This window comes from Melospiza melodia, chromosome 5 (genome assembly GCF_035770615.1).
Source record: "Melospiza melodia melodia isolate bMelMel2 chromosome 5, bMelMel2.pri, whole genome shotgun sequence".
In the NCBI taxonomy this organism is placed as follows: domain Eukaryota; kingdom Metazoa; phylum Chordata; class Aves; order Passeriformes; family Passerellidae; genus Melospiza; species Melospiza melodia.
In genome coordinates this window covers 37,708,974-37,729,606 of record NC_086198.1, presented here as the reverse complement: position 1 = coordinate 37,729,606, position 20,633 = coordinate 37,708,974, and positions in this window count along the sequence as shown.

Below are 20,633 nucleotides of genomic sequence, written 5' to 3'. Positions count from 1 at the left end.
TAATATGTTTTGCTATGTAGGGTGATGCATTTTTTATGGTGATAGATCTAGTCTGCTATTTAATCCAGAATTAGTTAATGATGACCACAATACCACATGTGTTCTCACTTCCACTTCTTTAGTGGAATGGAGTTGTATTGCACAAGGGCAGAGGCTTTTAGGACAAAGAAAGGAGGGCCCTTTCCCAGGGCAGGGCCAAAACCTGTGAAGTTCTCCAGCTGATCCATCTCTTAGGCCAGGTCTTTGCCCTAAGACCAACAAGGCAATGTGTTAGGAACAAGAAGGATTGTTTTGATCAAAGGGAGGGAATTTAACATACCACGTGCTTGCTATAATGTGTAGAGAATTGTTGGAAGATGTTCAGGTGCTTTGATGATGAAAGGAAGGAATGCCAGATAAAGAGTACCTAGATGATTTAAAGTCTGCTATGGGGTCAGTTTGTGAACAGCGTTTTCTTGAATACAAAAATCTTAATAAATAGATATTTTAGTACAGTTTTGTGGGATGGAGTTGAGAAAGGAGTAGTCAGCATATTGGCAGAAAAAATGGAAAAACTGAGTTATATGTTGATAGAAGGTAGAGTCAAATTCTCAGAATCACTCGTTCTTTTCTCCCCCTCCCCTTGATTTATTCAACTTTAAAGTGTAAGTTTTCAGAAACCACACTTTATCTGATGAGATTTATACCTTAAATAACTTCATTTCAAGGCAAACATGTAGCTGCACAGCAGAGGTTAGGAATCTCCCACCTAAATAACTGAGTGCTCTTGCAAGTGAGATCTTCTGTCTGTGCTTCCCCTTGTGCATGGTGCTGTTTGGCTGAGTTCAAAAGGAACTCATCAGGGAATAGTGAAGAAGCTCAAGTAGATGTAGGTGTGTCAAAGTAGGGCTAAAAGAATAGAGAAATGTCAGAAAGATATGAGAGTGCTAGGAAATTTTAGGGTACTCTTAGACGTTGAAGATCACAGTCTGTAAGGAATATGAACTGGGAAGAGGATGGAGTTGCAGAAGGAACCAGGAAATACTCTCTTCTTTAAAAGGTTTTAGTCCAGAAAGGTATTGTATGTACATTGTGCTGGGTAGGCTTGTTATTCTCACTGGATGGACACTGCCATGCAGCTGACTGAAGGTGGAAGGAAAACTGGGAATGTGGAATGAGAGGAGAGGAATTAATATATGCTTGTAACTCCCCTCCATCCATGCTTTGCTGATTGTTGCAGTATGAAGTCCTGGCCCTGATTGGGAAATGTGCCCAGTGTAAGTAAGGTGTATCCAGAGTTTTATACAAATAAAATAATCTGGCTTGTTTCTTAGCATTTGGGATGCTGGTTTTCTCCAGCTTGTTTTGTTTGTGATGTCACTGAATGAAGCTAAAAGGTAATGCATATGCAGAGGGCAAAATGAAGTAAGATCACCAGGAAACTGAACAGAATAGGACAGGTGTACTTGTCTGAAGGGTTTTCTGTTCATTAAAATGAAATGAGTGGCTTGATCTTACTTCCCCTAAGCCAAATTTAATTTCCACTGGAAAATTAAAAGTAACAGATTTTTAAAAGTAAAAGATTTTTGAGTAACATGTGGGGGTGAAGCACACTGCCTGCAAAAGCACCATTTGTCATTGACTGCAATTTGAGGATCAGAGGCTGCTGCTATGTGCCAGAGTGAAAATAAATGGATTAACACTTGCTGAGCTTAAAGCCTCAGTCCTTTAATCTTATTATGGCAAAATACATGTGATTTTTCCCCTATAAATTCAGTTGTGGTTTTCTGTGTGCTTGTTGCACGGGTACATCATGTTAGCCTGTTATAATGACAATTCAAAGGGCAGTGCTGCTTCTGGTAGCAAACATCTCTGCAGAAGAAAGATGCTGGCTTTTCTAATTGTGATGCAGAAGAGCACTTTCTGAATTTATCAGGGAAAGTTGTAATTAGCTTAACTAACTATCAAGCTTAAGTTAACTAAACACTTCTGTAGAAAAAGAGTCTGAGGAATATATTGGAAGGTAGTGACTTCAGAGGTTCTCTTCCCAGAGATAAAAATTCCATCATCAGGTGAATGTTTGTGAGTTCCCCTCTAGCATCCCTATAGGCAAAATATATTCCCATGCTTTAAACTATTAACTTCCCTCCTATTTTTAAAGACCTTTGGTGGCTGAGTTTATAAGAGAAGAAGGAACAGTTAGGAAAACAAGAGGAGCTTATTTTTCCAGTGTAACAAAAATTTAGAACTGTTGTCTGCAGTTTTACCAGAGGCTCTCATGTGTCTGTTTATGTGAGATTCTCCAAACTTTTGTGGTTTCAGTGGAACAGAAAAGAACCCAAGATTTTCAGATTTCTTTCAGCCAAAGAATACGATAGGCATCCTCAGGGGCAGGGGGAGCAAGCCATGAAAAATAAGCTTCTGTGAGGCTTGGAAGCCTGACATAATTTTTCCCTGTCAGAACCTTTGGGTTTAATTCTGCTTTGCCTTGCACCCAGTTGAATCTCATTGATTTTTTTATTTTGGATGTTTCCGGTGTGAGCCACATGAGAGGGTGGCTGTCGGTTTGGAAATACTCACTACTGAAGAAACTGGAGATACTATGGTTATGAAAGTGTGTGTTACTGATACTCCAGGAAGTGCTACATTTCATCAAGTCTGCTTAGGGAATAAGAAAATGAACTCCATTATTTTTAGGAAAATGCCAGATGTTGTCGTAATATGTCACACGCTTCCGTCGCTGAAATGTTTTTGAGCAACAGTGCTAATGTGTGGATTATGCTGATGTTGTACAAACAACTAGATGTCAGCCTCCATATCCTCAGCAGACTTTTCTATCTGTGTGTCTGCTTAGCTATTAGAGTTATAAAAAAAAATAAAAATGTTATTTTGAAAAGGAAGAGGAAATAGAACTTGTTGAGGAAGCACAGGTTGCAGTGTTCTGGTTTGAATCAGCAGGGGGAATTTGAAAAACCAGAACAAGGAAGGAAGTACCTTTTCATGGGGAATGGAAGGACATAGGCATGCCTGTGCAGATGTTGCTGCTCTGTGTGTGTATGTATACCCATTAGCAATTATTGGGAACTGAGAGGAATAGCAGATTTGTCTTTACAAACAAGCTGTGGGTCTGCTGGTAGGTAAAACTAGCACTGGGAGATTATACAAACAACAGGAAGGATTCTACTGAGTGATGAATGGAAAAGGATATTTGCTTTTAGAAATAAACTTTAGGTTTGCTGATAAATTACATTAGGCATTGTAAGATGAAAGAAACAATGAGCAAGAAAAACCCCTAAATTCCATAAGAATTAAGAATTAAAAGGGAGGGTTGTACATTAGAGGGAAATCTTTGGTATCAGGAGTATTGGGAAGTCTGTACCTCTCAAGTACCTCAGCCAATGAGGAAAGAGAGAAGGGAAATGGGGCCAGGAAATTAGGATTAAAAGGGAGGCTGCATCCTCCAGAGATTTGAGAGATCCCAGGGGAATGCCTCATGGCCTCTCCCTTTATTCAAATAAAGCAAAAAACAGCTTCTGTCTTCTTTTTGGATATAAACCTCTGGTGTTTGTGGATTAACTTTCCTAGCAGTAACCAATAACCAAACCATTTTACATAACCATACTCATTTCCCCCTATTCTCATATTGAGAGAAAGCTGCCATCATCATTGCAGTTTCAAGTTTATGTAATTTGACCGTTTGAAAGATTGCAAAATGGATGCATAAAATGCATCAATTTTTCTTAGAGAGGAAAATTGATCATAACCTCATAAGTGGAACATAGGACATTTAAGGCTGTGTGTATTGTAATACTGGCACATGGAATATATTTGAAGAGTTGGATGGAGAATTATTAGGGGATTCATTCTTGCAGAAGAGATTTTTTTATTATTGTTGCTACAGCCATGATGCTGAGGGTTGCTCTTACCCAACTGACTTTTCTACTCTTGAGGATTGAGTACTTACACAGAAAAGTAGTGCTGCTTGTTTTGCTAGTTTGAGTGAAAACCTTAATTTCTAATGAGATTTTTGGAAGGTGGTAGTTTGCTCTGCTGAGAATTTTTGGTGGGGAGCTCGGTACAACTGCTACAAATTGGAAGGAAGTGTTATAGCTATGGCATCACGCAAATGAAAGACACATTTTGATCTGAAGACCTAGATCTGTGAAAATATTTAAATGTAATACTTGTCTTGATATCATTGGAAGATGTCTTTGCTCCTTTGTGCAGCTGGTCCTAACAGAATAGTAGAAAGAAAAGAGAAACTAAAGAGGAGGCGAAAGGAAAAAAATGGGAAGTGAATTGGTGAAGAGGCTCAAATCAGCACTTTACCTGAAACCCAGGCAGCTCTTTGCTGTCCCAGATCTCTGGTAACTCTCCTGTGTTTTGGATCCTTCACAGTTCATCGTCTGAACTTGTGCCAGATAATGTTGGCATCTTCCAGCGTGGTGTCATTTGTCTTAAGCCTTTCCTGTAAGACCCTCAGAGCAATGATTAATCTTTTCTGCTTTTACCGTCTCACCCAGAATGTGAGGCAATGCAGCCTTTTTTTCTATTTCTGCCTGGAATTCTGACCATCACAACCAGTGAATTAAAATGAATTGGGCCTTTTGTTCAGCACTGGAGATACAAGTTAATGACCTCAGATGAAAGTTAACTTTTTTCATGAATTCCAAGGTTTGTTGTCTATAGCTGAAGAGCCAAACCCCATTTTAAGGCCTAATTGTAACATAAGTAGCCCAGTCCTGCTGACATACTTGTGTGGATAGCAATCATGTTAATGGTTGCTTTCATGAGGCATTTGCATCAAGGAAAACTCTTTGTGTGGGAATTTTGTATGGTAAATAAATTACAGAGTCTTTTCCAAAACAACTTGGTTAATCCTATTTTAGGTTATAGGAGAAATACTATTCACATGGGGAAAACAAAATGATCTCAGAAGTGGAATCAAGGTAAACTTAAACCAGGATCATATTACTAGTTGGTTTTGGCTTGAGAGTTGTAATTTTAGGAAAACAAAGGAGAGACAGCCTTAGACCTTCGCTAGATAATTGACAAATCTCAGCAAGTGACATTTTTATTTAATTGAATCCATATAATTTGAGAAATTGGCTTTGCACATATCTCCCTGGGGATGATCTCTTTATGTTGCATTCCCCTTTGACCTTAATATAGAAAACTCCATAGATTGAAGCTAAACAGACAACACTCAGGCTGGATGGGCTACTTGAATGTTTTGGGAATTACAGTGAGGTGCATCTGAGGTGCTTAGGTAGTGTTTTGCTTGTGGTCAGGCCAAGCTTCCCTGCTATTGCCAAGAAAGATTTGCAGTTTTACATTTGTTTTCTTTTTCCATTTTTTTAAGCTTTACAGAATGCACATTTTAATCCCTTTGGTAGAGTTTCAGAGAGCTGCTAAAACATTTGAACAACTTCTTTCCTTGATTTGACAGGTTTCACTTAAAAAATAATGTGGTGAGCTCATTGGCATTACTGATTTCACATCAGCCCATTCTATTTGTTCCTAACACTGAACTCTGATGGTTTTGTTCCTTTATATTTTCTTTTTAAAAAATATTTTTTGATGTATATCTTGGTTTGATTTGCTATTTGTTTTAAATAAAGTTATTCTAGGCTGGTTAGTTTTTAGTCTGGTTAGTTTTTGATTGTGGTTTTCTTGTTTCTGCTGTGAGGTTTGTTAAGCAATGTTTTATCAAAAACAGTAGTGTGATCAAGACTCTTCATGGAACCCTTGCTCCCAGTAAAGATGTCTGCAATACTGTTTCTCCATGCCTAATGCATAGGAAAATACTCCACAATTTAATTTTTTTTTAGGTCAGGGTATGTTCAGTAACGTGTATATTCAGAACAGATCCTGCCATGCTTCTTCTGAATTTGGTCACCTGTGTTTTTTTTAGACCTCTCTGACAGGTTGGAAGATGCTGGGGGAAGGTGTGGAGTGAATGTGATGCCACTTCCCAAAGCAGAACTCTTTCAGTGCTCAGTCAGTGGGAATTTTAGTGGACATTGACCCAAGTGAGACAGCTCATTTTCTCTTGGGAAGATTGCCATGATTCTGTAGGGTGTTGGCAGAGGGAAAGAGTCTGGACCTGGGTGTGGGTATCCTGAAGCAAAACCCCCACCAAAACCCTCTACATTTTGGGAAACTGGAGAAATACTGTCCCATCAGATTTTGTTAGAAATATTACTTCTGCCATGGAAATCTAATGTTTCCATTGAGAAAAAGTGTGTTCTCTAGCTAAGATGACCACAGCCATGGTTCAAATTGAGCTTGAGAAGCTTTGCTCTGGTGAAACAGTTCCAGCCTTGGATCATTTTGTGATTTGCTTGTTGCTCCGCAGGAACTTATCCCAGAAACACCTTTGGAAAGTGGGCTGCTGCCTTTGTGATTGGTTCATGAAATATCTCATATTATTGAGATGATGTCACCCTTAAGACCTTCACAACCAAGAAGGGCAAAGCTGGGTTGGCTGTGTAATGGTGGTGTGAAGTCCCTTATAATAGGACAGTAGGATATTGAAATAAACACCTTTTCTCCTATATAGGCTAAAATGGATCATCTAGTGAATGTTTTTTGTTGTAATTCTGTTGTTACCTCCAATTTTCTTGATCTCTTCCGTGTTTCTGAGCCCAGTCTGACAGAGCTGGGCAATTTGGAGCAATAACGATTGCTGGTTGTTGACACGTTCACCATCAGGCATAGGTGATCATGACATGGCACTCCTTTTCCGTTACTTCTCTTGCAAATACTCTGTTCTTTTGAGTTGTTCTGTACAACAGAATTTTTTATCCAGTCCTGTATGCCATCTATTTTCCTGATTTATCTTTCAAACTGCACACTTTTGCACAAAAATCCAGTTACAGGGATGAGGCAGGTTTGCTTTGTTAAAAAAATAAAATTCCTTAAAGTTGAAAGTTTTTTATTAAGTAGTTGGTTTGTTTTCCCCCAGACTTCTAGTTGGAAAATAAATATTTTTGTCTTGCACTAAGACTTGGATTAGAGGGAACTCTTGAGTTTGAACCAATAAAAATTTCTTGGTTTTCCTGATTTGGTTTATAAATTCAATTCCTTTGTGGGACTGTAGTTTGGAATTGGCATCCACCATTTGTGTCTTCAAGTTTAGGGCCCACAAAGAAGAATACAGGCAATTGCAATTTTCCTGTCTAGGACAAAACAGTTCCCTCCAGTGAGAATTTCAACTGTGCCCTTTTTACAGGGACACTGAGGATTTGACGGCACTGTTACCTGTGTTTCTTGCCCCAGCTGGTGAATTCTTCCTTTTCTCTTCCAATTCACCAATAGCTTTTGAACATTAACAGGTTTTTGGATTTTATTCAGGAGGCAAGTTAGCTTCCCAAGTATTTCCTCCCCACTTTGATAGTTTTTGAAAGAACCTTCTACTCCCCTTTCATCACCCTGCAGACAAATGGCTTTGTGGTGTGCTTGAACAGTGCCAGAGCTGCCAGAAAGAGGAGCTGGGTTTGCCAGGAGTTCTGCCATATAGGACACGGTTGTAGGTGCATTTTTTGGGTTCAGCCTTTTCAACCACAAAACTGGCAGCATCAAGCCTAAAGTCACATTTGTCTAACAAAGAAAGGGGAGCACTGTCCAGGTGTAGAGTCTGTGCTTTCAGCTCAGAAGATGAGGAGTCTACAGCAGGAAAAAGGTTGAAACTGCTGGGAAAAGCAGGAAATAGCTGTTTTAGGCTGTGTTATCAGTGGCACTTCTGACAAGATACCACACAGGATCTAGACCAGAAAGTGGGCAGATATAAAGAATTATGTATGAGAAAATTATTTGACTTGACTCCCCTGTGTCTTTTCCTACCTAGATCTTTTGACAGGAATTTGTGTGCTGCTGTTATTACAATTGCACTGATTGCTAGGAGACAGTGTTGGGTTTTTTTAAACATTGTGGTTCCACAACCATGTTCTGGATTTCCACACTGGGGTGTGGAAATTTTTAAAAATTTTGTTTTTCATGAATTTCTGTATGTTTTTCTTTGGTTTTAGTCCTTACCTCACTGAATTTGAGAGGGTATCTTCTCTTGTCTATCTTGCCATGGGCAGGGAAGTCAGGTAATCCGCATATTTCAAGTATTACAGTGTCAGTAACAACTTGTGAGCAGTAGATGGCACAGGAGAGGTACGAATAAACTGAGACCAGCCCCTTCCTAAAGTTTCTGCCTGTATCTTTAAGCAGTTTAGGAATACAAATAACCAAATTAGGAAGGTTTGTATCTAGCCTGTGGAGTGGCTGTTATGCTTGTTAACTTGATCTTTTATCCTAGATTAACTGAAGTCTTTGAATTGTAAGTATAATACCTTTTCACGGTGGGACATTTAGAAAATGAGTTTTCTCTTTACGTTGCACTGTCTGCTAAGTGCAAACTAAACGCTGTATTGCATGGAATAAAAGTTACAGGGATCATATGCTTATGCACTTTTCATCCTTCATGGCTTTCCCAATGAGTACATGCTGAATTCTTGTAGCTGTTGTGTCAGGAAACAAATCTCAGGAGCATAAACCTTACACTACTCTCTGCTTTGCAGCTCCCAAGGTTCTGATCAAAAGCCTTTCTCAGTTCCTGTGCTGTGTAACACATGTCCCAGGAAGGGAATAGGTATTTCTAAGGACACAAATGCTTGTTTTATTTCCTTTGATTGAGGAGTGAAAAGTCACAGTGTAAACAAGGCTCCAGGTACTGGGCTGATGAGCACAAAAATGCCTCCATCTGTTTCATACAGCAGATTCCTTTTTTTTTTTTTTTTTTTTGTCTTTTCATTTGTGCAGGGGAAAAGCTGCAGGAAGGTCCTGGAAGGGGGAAGCCCCAAGGGAGCATGGTGTGACACTTTGTGTGTAGGGTCAGGAGCAGGGAACTCCTCTCACTTCTGCTACTGACTTGATGTGTACCCTCAGGCAAACCACAATTCCTCTGTGGGCCTTGCCCTTTCTTGCCTTTCACTGGGCACTCAAAATTTTGTCATTCACAATTGTGTGAAATGCTGCAGTTCTGAATTGATACCCTTTTTATCTGTGCACTGTTTCACAGGTGCAAACAAGTGTCAGCTCCTATTTGCTTTCTCTCATTTATATCTTGTGGGGATGATTACTTGCTGCTGTTGGTACAGCCCAGGTAGGTTAAAAAAAAAACTTGATTTTTTTTTGTTCCTCAATGCACAAGATAAAAAAAACCCTGAGAATGCAGGAGGTTTTCTCATCTCCTCTGTGATTTTGAGGTTAAATGGGTATAAGTTCTCTATCTTATAATAGGCAGAAAGGGCCTTAACTTTCTGAGATGTTTACAGCAAAAAGAGAATTTTATGAGTGTGAGGGAATAGAGAAACAAGGCACAGATTTTCAAATTTCTTGTGTACAAAAGGAAACTTCAAAAAACCTCAACCTCAAAACCAAAACACCTTCTCCCCACTGGATGCTACCAGAAGAATCATGGAAGAGATGGAAAGATAGTGCTGGATTTTACAAAGGTTGAGAATGAGCTCTGTTTTCTTCTGTCACTGGAATACTCAGACTAATCTGTAAATAGAGTCTGTTTATCATTAATTGCTGTGGCTCTGCCATTCCTGCCTCCCACTAGGACTTCCATGAAAAATAAGATGGTCTTGGCCAAACAAAACTCCATGGTGAAGGAGGGGGAAAATAAACAATTAGCAACAGGGTAGGGCACCGCCAGTATTAAAAAAATGTAAACAGCAATGGAGAAGCTTGTCCTGAGGTGCTGTGTGAGAGCAAATCAGTTGTTGCAGCAGAAACTGATTAAAGGCTATATGGCAATTCCTGTATTGTGTCTTGTTCTCCAAAAACCCTTTCTAATTGCGATACAGATGAAATGAGGGTGAAATTCTTCTTAGTGGCAGATGGAAAGTGCTGTCCTGTCTGAGAGAATCTCTCTGGTGGCAGAAGCAGACACCCATTGTGGTATTTTTGGGATCCCCCATGGTAGGAAGGAAATTATGAATCTGACTTCATGTTCTTAGAAGGCTAATTGGTTATTTTATGTACTTCTATTATAGAATGCTATACTAAAACTATCCTAAAGAACAGAGAAAGAATACTTAACAGAATGTTTAACAAGATACTAATGAAAAACGTGTGACCTCTTTCAGAGTCCTGACACAACCTGACCGTGATTGGGCATTAAGTAGAAACAATTCACATGTTGGATAAACAATCTCCAGCCACATTTCAAAGCAGCAAAACTCAGGTGAAGCAATCAGATAATTATTGTTGTCATTTTTATCTGGGGTTTCTCAGCTTCCCAGGAGAAGAAATCCTGGTGAAAGGATTTGTCAGAAAATGTGACAGTGACAATCCACCCTGTGCTGGGTGAGCCAGGCTGGTTTCCTTGCTCCTAACATGTTGTCCTGCTTCCATCTGGCTCATGCTTTTGGACTTGGAACCTTGGCCATGTTGCCATATTTGGTTGAAAACCGTCTATGTGGAACAGGGTAGGTGTTTTGATTATGTCAAAGCAGCAGTAACAATTGGTATGGTGTGACACTGGTTTCTACACAATTGTGTTTATAGTGACCAGTGACCAAGAATATTTTGATAAAAAGTTTTTCAGAATTAACTTTGTGCACTCAGCTGATGCCTTTGTGTTTAGAAAAGGATTGGATGTGGCACTCGGTGCCATGGTTTAGCTTGTGGGGTTAAGGCATGGATTGGACTCAATGATCTTGAAGGTCTCTTCCAATCTAGTGGTTCTGTGATTTTATTCCAGGTCTTTTTCCTGATTTGTTTTTTTTTTTTTTTTGAACACTGGTCAGAAAAAAAGAAGCTGGATGAGAATAACCCTCAGATTTTTATTTTAGTCATGATGAAGTAGTAAGAAAAATACACAGAATTGAATTCCTGAATGAGATTGACTGATGATATCAGTTCTTTGGTTTTCCTTATGTGTTATTTAAGCAAGACTAAGGGGAGGTAAGTGGCCATGTTCAATGACTTAAAACAGTCCCAAGTGTACCAAAGTTGAAGACACAGCATGTTAAACACTTCTAGTCAAAGTGCTGTGACTGCAGCCTCTTCTTGGATGCCTGTAGTCTATTATAAATAGATTTTTCTCCTGTGTCCAGTAGCTTTAGTGCTGATCTGGCAGTGTTATCCTGAAGTAAATCTATTAAAAGAGAGAGTCTTAAGAGCTAGCCCTGCTTTCATACACCTATAAATTGTTCCTCTGCTTCCCTGCATGCTCCATCTATTCTCATTTATGTAATGCCCCCTCATAGCCATTAACAGCCCAGATTCAGAGTCTGGATTCTGGGACATTCAAATTGACCCAACCCCTCAGCTCCAGAGGGGAATAGTGTGCAGGTCAGACCTGTATTTCTGCTGTTTCTGTTTTGTCCTTATAGCCCATTATCAAGCTTAAAAGCAAGTTGACATTTATAGGGGACTTGATCTGACATGTAGGCAGTGACACAAACTAAGGCAGTGCCTGTTACCTGTGGCAGTGCTGGGAGCAGAGCACAGCTCTCTGGACTCTGCTGGTTTACAGATGGTGGTTCTCAGCTTGGGATGATGGTGCAGGGTCAGACCAGGGTTTCACCTGTGCTGTTCCTGACTGGCTTTGCTGTGCAATTAAGGCATGACAACCTATTTTTGCTTAGTGACTGTTTAATGACTCAGAGACCCTGTCTGCTTCTTTGTATTTCATAGCTGCAAACAGACCTAGCTACAAATTTTCTGTGAATTTCTTGTCTCCCCTTTGAGTCTATTTATGTATTTGGCTTTCCCCCCATCCTGTAGCAATGAGTTCCACAGTTTATGTTGTCTGAAAAGAATTTTCTTTTTGCTGCCTCGAACCAGGTATGTGATAATTGCATAAATGCCCCCCAGTTCTCATTTAACAAGGAGGAATTGGGTTATTTGCATCCTATGAATTTCTCTACACCATGTTTACAGACTAGTGACATGATCCAGTCAAGACATGTCTGTAATCCATATTGAGTCTTTACCTTTTATAGCTTCTGACAGGAAAAGACATTTCATATCTCTGATTCCCAAGGCCACAATTTTCTGTGTTTTCTGGACTAGAGGAAGTAACCAAAGTGACTCCAGGTTCTACTTGGTGGTTAGGAATGGCTTAATTAGGGCCTATTATTAAGGGTATGTGCATTAATTTCTACTTCTCTACCATACAACTCAGGATGGTGAATTTTTTCTTGTCGGTCTTCTCAGTTAGCTTTAGTTCTAGAAAGTATTTTGCTTTATTAATATGCTTGTCTGTAATGTGCAAACCTTACTGTTTTCCCCCTCATTCTTACCATAATGACCAATTAAAATCCAATTGCTCCCACAAGGAAATTCTACAATTTTCTTGATATGAAATGTGACCATTTATACCTATTGTTTATCCTCAGTGTTTTATCAGGAATCACTCTGGAAGAGTACATTCTCTCTCGTTCAATTGCCTTGGTGTAATGTTTGTTAAAACAACAAAAAACCATTCTGGAAATTAAAAAAATATATCTTCTGTGTGATCCTTGCGTATATATTCACGTGTCCTTGAAAAAAATCTAGATCTTCTTTTGAATGTTCCAGAATTTGTCACATTCCTTCTTCTCTTTTTTTTCCCCCCTCTATTACAGTTTCCATAAATGTAATATAGAAGTCAGACTTAGGAGCCTGTATGTCATAATATTTCTCTGATCTGTTACTGAAGATCAATGTCCTTGAATTCTTGACTGAGCTTGTATGGCACAGGTTTGGAACAGGAAACCCACTCTGCCAGATCAATATAATTCATCTTTGAAGTGATGGAAATTTTGGTATGGTTTCAAAGGTCATGTTTTCTCAGTCTTGGGTTTAGCAGCAAACTTCATCCCAACTTTCTTCAAAAGCAGCAGTATTAGAACTGAGAAGCTATTTCACCAAAACCATTGGTATTAGTACTTGACAAGTGTTGTGGTACAGAGGGACTGATTTGTTCTTTTGTCAGAACCCCAAAATTCAAATTGTTCTTGGACTAATTTTAAGTGAAAATGGTACATTTTTGCTGGAATGATTTTTGAGTAAGGACAGGTAAGCAAGAAAGTTACAATATTATATCTGCTTACATTGTCATGAGAATGGAAAATACCAGGGATGATAATAGAAGTGGAACATATGAAAATAAATGATTCTCTTGTCTTTTTTTTGTAAGTCGAAGAAGCAATTTGCTTTTGCTTGTCCTCCATTTGGCTGTAGATGAGAGGCATTGCTAAAAACGCTTCATTATCTGTGAGCTAGTAAAGCTTTTCTTTCATCAAATAACACTCACTTGATGGCGGAAAAAATATTTCCCTACTTTGAAGAAGATGGCAACACGCTGTCATATGGCTTTGGAAAGTGTCAGTGCTGACAAAATGGGTTTTTCTTTGTGTAACTTACTTTCTTTAGCAGGAGCAGCATTTGAAACAAATAGTTCTGGGTTTCTATATACGGACAAATTCATTTCTTTGGATGCCAAATCAGAGGCAGCAGTCTAGGGGTATTATCCAGAGGTGCTACAAATATGCAGAGTACATTGGTTTAGAGTGGTTTTGGAGGCTAAAGGAGTAAAATGCTTCTGGCAAGGGTGAGTGTCATGAGGCATGGGGGAACAAGAAGTTCTGTAATGTGTATTTTGCAGAATGGCTGTTTATTAGGCTGGCTGTAGCCAAGAGGCTTCAGTCAGATTCTAGACAGGTCTTGTTCTTGGCCATCCTCACTCTTTCTCTCTGCTCTTGCATTGCATTCACAAATAATCAGGAAGTTTTATTCCAGAAAGTATTAAGTTAGTATCAGAAAGTATTCAGTTCCTGTTCTGGAGCCTTGTTACCTGTCAGCACATAATAACTTGCTCAATTAAAAATAGTTAATAAGGGGTGGGGAAGTGCAGAGGCTTGGCTAAGAGGAAACAGTTGGTTTTTTTTCTTTGAAAGATCCCATTCAACCAACCACCACCACCAACAAAAAAAAACAAATAAACAAAAAAAAAAACCCAAACCAAAAAAAGCCAAACCCAAAAGCAAAAACAAAACCCACAAAACAAAAAAGAAATAATTAAAAAAATTCCCTTGAGCTGTTATTATGATGACAAAAGCTCTTTTGGCCTTTGCTCAGTAAGCAATACAAAAGATTGGATATTCACGTTGTCTTCCATTCACGTTTTCTATTTGAAATTATATATGAACTGGAGATACATCAGGCAGTCCTGCACCATCTAATGTATTGTGGAATGCATCTTTTTTGGATCACCAGACTATTAGAAAGAAATCAAACTGTTACAATAACTAAATACCTCAGAAGAAAACTTCTGAGGTTTCTGTGTTTTCCTCAATGCTGGAGTTTCTTAATTTGGTAACTCCTAAGAAGCAGTGTATGCTTAGAACCTGTCAAGCCCAAACCTGTCTTCAAGTAACAGAACACTGTGACATCTGTCCAATGAGAATACTTGGTCCTGCTCATAGGAAAATGTACAGAAATGAAAGAATTGTACTTATTTGTCTGCTGGTTTTGCTATTTAAAAAAAAATTTATTTACTTGTAGATCTAAGTAGGTCTTAAGGTTTCACCTAGATCTTGAAGGCACAGACATTTTTATTGTCTGTGGCCAAACTGAGGAGTGATGGAAATTCTACAGCCTTTCGGCAAACAAAAGTCATCGTAGGGGGTTAGTTTGAATAAACAGAAAACAAAACAGTCCAATAAGAACAAAAAATGTCACCAACCTTTGAATCAAAAATGAGCAGGTCCCATTATTGTGTTACCTCTCAAAGAACTGCCTTCCTGACTTAGCCTGGCCCGCTTCTCTTTTTAGTCTAGCCAGCTTCCTACAGAGGAACAACCTTCTCTCCTTCCTCTTGGCTGACTCCCTGTCAAAGGCTTTCAGCTGGAAATCCTGGGGTGGTTGGAATTAATACACTCAACATGGCTAGTCAGAGCGCCTAATGACTGTTCTGCTGAAAGCAGCATGGCCTCAGCTTTGGATCTCATCTCTCTGGGCAGGAGAGCAGCGCTCAGATCTCAGGAGGGGGCTTGCCTGGCCAAGATGAACACTTGCGCAGCTGCTGGGGGAGATGAGCACATGTGTACATCAGGACCTGGATGTACATACGGATGTGATGTGTCTGGTAGCTGCCAGGGCAGAAAGTGAAACGTAGAGAGCAGCATTCTCAGTCTTGGTCTTCCACGAAACAACTTTTTGGGGAGAAGTTATAAAATAATTCCATTTTCTTACCTAGTTTGGTGAGTTAGCCAGAGTGGACTTGGTTAATTGTTATGAGTTTGGAAACATCCCTATCCCTGTGTTACTCAGTGTGAAAAAAATTCTAAATTCTCTCAAAAAGTTTAATTACATTAACATTTCAGCTTTTAACTTAAAGAGAAGGGTGGCTCATACCTGCATTATGCCAGCTGTTGTTTGTATATAGTAATAAATACAACCTAGATGAAAAGATCAAAGTTTATTTTCACTAGTAGCTGAAGGGAGATTGTTTTAACAATTGTGTTCAGAATGCCTGCTTGAAAATTGCAGGGAGAATAACTCATGGCTAGAGGGTTTATGCCAGTGTTAAGTGAGAACTCTAACAATTTTGGTTTTGTGTACTCAGGTGGGTAAGCTGGTGGTGTAAACTTTTCTCCCTTTAAGTCTTGAGCTGAAAGGAAGGAGAACCATATAAACTACATGCTTCTCTTTGTTAAGAGTGAATATGAGCCTTTTTCCTCCCTTCTCTTGGAGAATCAGCACTTCTTTGTGATTGTGGTGGTAGAGTCTTTCCTCCTGCATTTAATTTAGCTGATGGCACAATGTGTGCTGATAAATGGTGAAGACTGCTATTGCCTGTTGGTTTTGATTTCCTGAGAGGATGAGCCTACAGTTTAGGTACTTAGTTCTTTCTGGTTTGTTTTTTATTTTTTATTTCACCGAGCCAACTAACATGGAAGCTGTGTGGGAACTGGAACATCCATACTGTGGAAATTTTCATGTTTCCAGCTAATTTTTCTTTGCAAAACTGAGCTCAGGATGTCTGCCAAGACAACTGCCCCCTCGGGAGCTTGCCTGTGGGTGGGCTGGCTGGTTGCTTGGATCTGGCTTTCATTGAAAGATTTTTGACAGTATCAGTTCCTGTAGAAGCTTGTTTCTACACATCAGCATTTTTCTATTGGAATAAAAAAAAAATTTCTAGAATTTCTGACTATAGTTAATGGAACAGAAACATTGAAGGGAAACTGAGGAATTTTGTGGCCTCACCTGACAGTGCTCTGTAAATATGGAGTATATGAATGGTCCAATAGGCAGGTTGTAAGCCCAGTGCTGCCTGCAGGCTGATTTCTTTTGAATAAGCAGCCAAGGTAGATAACTGGAGAGAATGCCTTCCTTGCCCTCATCTGTGTAGAAGGATATGTTGCAGTAGGTAAAGAAATAAAAAAGGAAGAGTGGAAAAAGGAGAGAGAGTTCCCTTTTGCTCACCCAGATGACCAGCTGCTGTGTAGGGCATTGTTCTTGGCATGGTTTAACCTGTGTAAAACGGGGAAATGGTTCCTGGTGCCATTTTCTGCTCCCTACAACTTTGTGGTACTCATGCAAAAAGCCAGTGCTGCTGGGGAGGGAAAACTCTGCCTGTCAGAGGAATTCTTTGGCCCCGGGGTGGAGGGGTGTTCCCTGGTGTCCAGTCAGGCAGTTTAATGTTGGGCAGGTGGAAGTTCAGTCCTTTGTTGGGCTGGGAAATTCCCTTTTCTGCTGTCAGCTCATGGAGGTGCCTTGGAACTGGCCCCACCATCAAACAGACTGAGCCATCCTGTAGCTTCCCAATCCTACTAGCAGTGCTGCATGGATCTCTTTTGTTCTGCTGGAAGATAAAACTTAATAAGACAGCAAAAAGCTTTTCTTTCTAAGGTTAGAAGAAATGAAGGTGGGAAGAGCAGGCAATTTTTAAAGCCAACAGGTTAAAATAAACTTTCGGATCCATCACAGATAGGAATACGAAGTGAAAGAATACAAGTAGCTCGATTACCATTAAATCTTTCAGAAAAACCATGTTTGCATTTTGAGCTTATCTTATTTTTCAAGTTTGGTCCGTTTGTGTTTAAAAACATCCAGCACGGGAAGAACAGTAACTGGATGTAAACTCCCCTTTTTTGTTAAATAAATGTAAATTGCCTGTTTCTTTGACTTCCATAGCCTTATAATAAATTACTGGCTTGTGAGGGATCAGATCCAATGTATCCTTCACCAATGAAATCTCCACAAGTGCCCCAAAGCATAATATATTTTCAGGCTGTTGTGCTTGGACCGAGTCAAGCTGTGCTGGTGAAGCTGCCTTTGGCTGCGTGCAAGGCTCATAATCCATAGGTTAGGGCTCTGCCAAGTCTAATGGGACTTGGGCACAGCATGAAAACATACTGTTCCAGCATCTGCCTGGCTGCTAGGAGGGAACCCAGCTCCACAGGTCCTGCCCAGCAAACATTTGGAGCAGATTGCAGCACCCTTTTCTCTCTGCGTTAGTGAGAAGCATCAGGAGCTCTCAAGAGCTCGTTAATTATGTTTCTCTGAGCATAGTGTTTTGGCATTTTGAGTACAGCTAATTACAAGCAGATCTTAATCTTGGAGTTTTTTTCTTTGTAATTAATTATTTCTTCATTATCTTTAAACTATTTGACTAAGCAGTTTACATCCTGCTCTCGCTCCTTTAGCAGATGTCTTGAGAAAACAGATGTTTCTGTTTTCCAGAGAGGAAGGTTCATTCTTCTCTAGATGGAAGAAAGCTCTGCAGTTTAATTGTTAGCATGGAAACTGTAAGGGAACACACTGGAGTTTTTTATGCTAAGCTAAATATCTTACTCTACTGTGACTGGAATATATGTATATAAATGCAGAGATAAAATTCATGTTCCAGTAATATGTATTTGTCTTACATATGCATATATAGGATATATGCTATATTAAAAATATATACCTTGAGGGTTTTCACCTGCTATGGGTTCTTAAATATTTTGGCTGCAGTTTTAAAAAGATACATATAGATGTTTGTTAAACCTAATGTCATGAAACTGGTGGTAGGCTTGACAGTTTAACACTTCTGAATTGAGTAATTTGTTTAGAATCTTCAAGTATTGTTTAGACAATGTTAAACCATATGGATATTGAAGGTGAAAGAGTTAACTTTTAAAGAAGATTTTTTAAAAAAATGTTGCCTACAAATAATTCCTGATCTTATTATTTAAAACTGCTTTTACTGACAAATTAGCTTCTGTGGCCAAAAGATAGTTTAGTCTTTAATAGGTATTTGGAGATAATCTTTGTTAATTAGGATTTATTAGCTTCAGCCAGACTCCAGTGCTTGATTAATCTGAAGTAATTAAACTCTTAAATCTGTCTGACTAATCAAGAGGAGCAGTCCTACCTAAAGCTGCAGCTCCTCATAAGTGGAATCAATGGGCAGTTAGTCTGCCTGTGGATTTCTGGATTGAATCCAATAAACTGAAATTTGCTTGTGTAGATTTTGTGGTTTTGGATAACAAAGGCATCAGATGTGCTGTGGTAAGCTGTTTCCATATGCCCTGGTTTTGAGGCTGTGGTAATAATATAGATTAGTTCAGTCACTGACCTGACACACAATGAAAAATTTTATAAAAAACTTTCCAATCACAATAAGGAGTAAAGATTATCCAGTTATGAAAACCAAGCAACAGTTGACTGCAGTGTGTTGGGCCACTCTGATACAGAATAATGGGTGTTTTCTTGTATTCCTTTATGGAAAAAAAAAAAAACCAAAAAACCAAACTCCAAAACTTAGGCTGATGCCTTTTGTCAAATCAGGATGAAATATACCTAAAAACTGATTGTATTCCCCCCGGTCTACATGTTGAACAGACATTTTACAAGCTTGGGTGTTAGCTGTGATTCAGGTGCTCAGTGGTGCACATGGTGACTCTTCCTTTGACCCCAAAGTCAACATGAATAATGTGTTTGAATCCTTTAATAGATTTAGAGTTCTCACATTTTGGAGGAGTTTTGATTCTGCTATTCCACAGCTCATAATTTCAGTGGGATATCTGGAAAAAATGGACTTCTTCAATTTTCAAGAATTGTCTTCAAATTGTCAACAGACAAGAGATTTCCTGGCCTCATATAGAATCTATAGGAAGTTCCTTTGTACATATCACAGGTGCTGTCATTAGCAGTGGCCTCACCTCTAGAAAATAAGTAAATAAGTTTGGGTTTTGTATGTCTGAAGAGGAAGAAAGAAGAAAAGACACTGCTGGTTCTGTGAGTGATCCTCCTGGTAGGGGCTGGCACTGCTCAGCTCTCATTTTCTCTATTCCCTTCTCTCCCGCAGCCCTTTCAGTATGATTAAAGACTTTTAACTGTGCATATTTGTCATTCCATACTCATCTATGCCAATGTGTCAGAGGAGAATTTAGTCAGTGGTACAATGCAATTGCATGCTCTGGTTACATGCATTGTTTTGGTTTTGCCTGTTCCACTATGAAACTTTTTCCAGGCTTTTGATTTAAAAAACACTGGGGTAGAGATGAAGCAGGGAGTTGGTATTTAGAAAGTCTCATAGGAGATTGTCTTTATGGAATATTGTTAAGAAATTAATAATTATTAATCTGAGAGCCAGGCCTTGACATAAGATTTGCAACCACCTGGAGAGCAGCTCCTGGTCCTCAGGCCCTCTTTGAAATGGGAATGTGGGTGTTTGCAGTCCTGTGGGATGAGGCTGTTGATACCATGTGTGACCCCAGGTACTTTTTAGGGATGGGACTGATCTGATGAGGGCTGCTGCTCTCAAAATGCTGTTGGAAGTATCTGTCTAAAAGGTTAGAGAGGAGAATTACTGCCAGCACAGAGGGAGAGTGTTCCTCAGAAGGGATGTGTGCACACAGATGTTTGGCTCTCACTGAAAGCTCACTTGATTTAGGATTGAAATGTGGTGTTAATAAACTGAGCAGAGTTGTAGCTGATGTGTTGGCCAACTGGTGGCTTAATGTGATCCTAATTAGCAAGGTCCATCATCAGACAAATGTGGCTAGGTTTGCTCTGATGTGTTACTTCTATCATCTAAGAACAGAGAGATGTTTTCCTGACACTGTGGATGTGCAAAACTTCCCTGAGCTTGCCTCAAATTCAAATGCTTTGTGTCTGTGCTGGTATCTGTCCCAAAATACAGTGGAAAAAGACATGGCATGCATTTGTGAGCATCTTGTGCCTGGCTTTACTGTGACCTCTCTAAAGCAATTTGAGGAAATCCTTCTGTCTTTCCAGACTTTCAGCTGGAAATGCTGCCAGCTCATTTTGTTTGTTGCCATTATCATTATCTAAAAACAAATGAAGAGCAATGAAAGAGTTGTGAAGAACACACTGGCATCATGAAATTGTGGCTTGTGTTTACAAGTCATTTAAGTAAACCTTACAAAGCTTAAAGGAGGACATTTTTAAAGTGTTCTTTCTTCTTAAAAGCTGACAGACAAATTAAAAAAAAGTCTTGTTTTTTCCTCCACATTGTGGCTGAAGGTGTTTGACTGCATGAAATAAGCACTGAAGCCACTTGTCCTCTAGTGGTATCAAGTCCTGTAGCTGATGTGTTTTCCTGATGTGCTACAGGAATGCTTCTGTTTTGAGTTGCAAACTAAATTGAGAGG